Genomic DNA, 3,469 nt, shown 5'->3' on the forward strand with positions numbered 1-3,469 from the left:
TAACCATCACGTCCCGACATACATCCCACAGTACAGTAACCATCACGGCCCGACATACCGCCCACTGTGCAGTAACCATCACGGCCGACAGACCTCACACTGCACAGTAACCATCACGTCCCAACATACCTCCCACTGTACAGTATCCATCACGGCCCAACATAAATCCTACTGCACAGTAACCGTCATCGCCCGATATACCTCCCACTGTACAGTAACCATCACGGCCCGACATATCTCCCACTGTACAGAAACCCTCACGACCCGACATCACTCCCAATGTACAGTCACCATAACGGCCCGACATATCTCCCACTGCACAGTAACCATCACGGGCCAACCTACCTCCCAGTGAACAGTAACCAACATTGTCCGACATACCTCCCTCTGTTCAGTGACCATCACGGTCGGAAATACTCCCACTGTACAGTAAACAACACGGACCGAAAAATCTCCCACTGTACAGTAACCATCACGGCCCGACATACCTCTCACTGTACAGTAACCGGCAAGGACCGACACACCTCCTACTGTACGTTTACCATCACGGTCCGACATACCTCCCACTGTACAGTAACCATCACAGGGCGGCATACCTCGTACTCCACAGTAACCATCACGGCCCGATATACCTCCCACTATACAGTAACCATCACAACCTGACATAAATCCCACTGTACAGTAACCATCACTGCCCGACATACCTCCCACTGTACAGTAAACATCACAGCCCGAAATACCCCCCACTGTACAGTAACCATCACGGCCCGACATACCTCTCACTGTACAGTAACCGGCAAGAACCGACACACCTCCTACTGTACGTTTACCATCACGGTCCGACATACCTCCCACTGTACAGTAACCATCACAGGGGGGCATACCTCCCACTCCACAGTAACCATCACGGCCCGATATACCTCCCACTATACAGTAACCATCACAAACTGACATACATCCCACTGTACAGTAACCATCACTGCCCGACATACCTCCCACTGTACAGTAACCATCACAGCCCGAAATACCCCCCACTCTACAGCAACCATCACAGATCGACATACCTCCCACTATACAGCAACCATCATGGCTCGACATACTTCCCACAGTACAGTAACAATCACGGCCCGACATAACTCCCTCTTTTCGGTAATCTTCACGTCCCGACATACCTCTCACAGTACAGTAACCACCACGGTCCGACATACCTCCCGCTGTACTGTAACCAACACGACCCGACATATCTCCCACAGTATAGTAACCATCAGGGCCAGACATACCTCCCACTGTACAGTAACCATCACGGCCCGACTTACCTCCCAATGTACAGTAACCATCACGGCCCGACACACCTCCTACTGTACGTTTATCATCACGGTCCGACATGCTTCCCACTGTACAGTAACCATCACAGGCCGACATACCTCCCACTCCACAATAACCATCACGGCCCGATATACCTCCCACTATACAGTAACCATCACAACCTGACATACATCCCACTCTACAGTAACCATCACAGCCTGACATACCTACCAATGTACAGTAACCATCATGGACCGACATTCCTCCCACTGTACAGTAAACATCACGGCCCGAGATACCTCTCACTGTACAATAACTGGCAAGGACCGAATCACCTCCTACTGTACGTTTACCCATCACGGTCCGACATTCCTCCCGGTGTACAGGAACCACCACGGCCGGATATACCTCCCACTGTACAGTAACCATCACGTCCCGACATACATTCAACAGTACAGTAACCATCACGGCCCGACATACCGCCCACTGTGCAGTAACCATCACGGCCGACAGACCTCACACTGCACAGTAACCATCACGTCCCGACATACCTCCCACTGTACAGTATCCATCACGGCCCAACATAAATCCTAATGCACAGTAACCGTCATCGCCCGACATACCTCCCACTGTACAGTAACCATCACGGCCCGACATATCTCCCACTGTACAGAAACCCTCACGACCCGACATCACTCCCAATGTACAGTCACCATAACGGCCCGGCATATCTCCCACTGCACAGTAACCATCACGGGCCAACCTACCTCCCAGTGAACAGTAACCATCATTGTCCGACATACCTCCCTCTGTACAGTGACCATCACGGTCTGAAATACTCCCACTGTACAGTAAACAACACGGACCGAAAAATCTCCCACTGTACAGTAACCATCACGGCCCGACATATCTCCCACTGTACAGAAACCCTCACGACCCGACATCACTCCCAATGTACAGTCACTATAACGGCCCGACATATCTCCCACTGCACAGTAACCATCACGGGCCAACCTACCTTCCAGTGAACAGTAACCAACATTGTCCGACATACCTCCCTCTGTACAGTGACCATCACGGTCTGAAATACTCCCACTGTACAGTAAACAACACGGACCGAAAAATCTCCCACTGTACAGTAACCATCACGGCCCGACATACCTCTCACTGTACAGTAACCGGCAAGGACCGACACACCTCCTACTGTACGTTTACCATCACGGTCCGACATACCTCCCACTGTACAGTAACCATCACAGGGCGGCATACCTCGTACTCCACAGTAACCATCACAACCTGACATAAATCCCACTGTACAGTATCCATCACTGCCCGACATACCTCCCACTGTACAGTAACCATCACAGCCCGAAATACTCCCCACTGTACAGTAACCATCACGGCCCGACATACCTCTCACTGTATAGTAACCGGCAAGGACCGACACACCTCCTACTGTACGTTTACCATCACGGTCCGACATACCTCCCACTGTACAGTAACCATCACAGGGGGGCATACCTCCCACTCCACAGTAACCATCACGGCCCGATATACCTCCCACTCTACAGTAACCATCACAAACTGACATACATCCCACTGCACAGTAACCATCACTGCCCGACATACCTCCCACTGTACAGTAACCATCACAGCCCGAAATACCCCCCACTCTACAGTAACCATCACAGATCGACATACCTCCCACTATACAGCAACCATCATGGCTCGACATCCTTCCCACAGTACAGTAACAATCACGGCCCGACATAACTCCCTCTTTTCGGTAATCATCACGTCCCGACATACCTCTCACAGTACAATAACCACCACGGTCCGACATACCTCCCGCTGTACTGTAACCAACACGACCCGACATATCTCCCACAGTAGAGTAACCATCAGGGCCAGACATACCTCCCACTGTACAGTAACCATCACGGCCCGACTTACCTCCCACGGCCCGACACACCTCCTACTGTACGTTTATCATCACGGTCCGACATGCTTCCCACTGTACAGTTACCATCACAGGCCGACATACCTCCCACTCCACAATAACCATCACGGCCCGATATACCTCCCACTATACAGTAACCATCACAACCTGACATACATCCCAATGTACAGTAACCATCACAGCCTGACATACCTACCAATGTAC

The sequence above is a fragment of the Chiloscyllium plagiosum genome, unplaced genomic scaffold, assembly GCF_004010195.1.
Source record: "Chiloscyllium plagiosum isolate BGI_BamShark_2017 unplaced genomic scaffold, ASM401019v2 scaf_9743, whole genome shotgun sequence".
NCBI lineage: Eukaryota > Metazoa > Chordata > Chondrichthyes > Orectolobiformes > Hemiscylliidae > Chiloscyllium > Chiloscyllium plagiosum.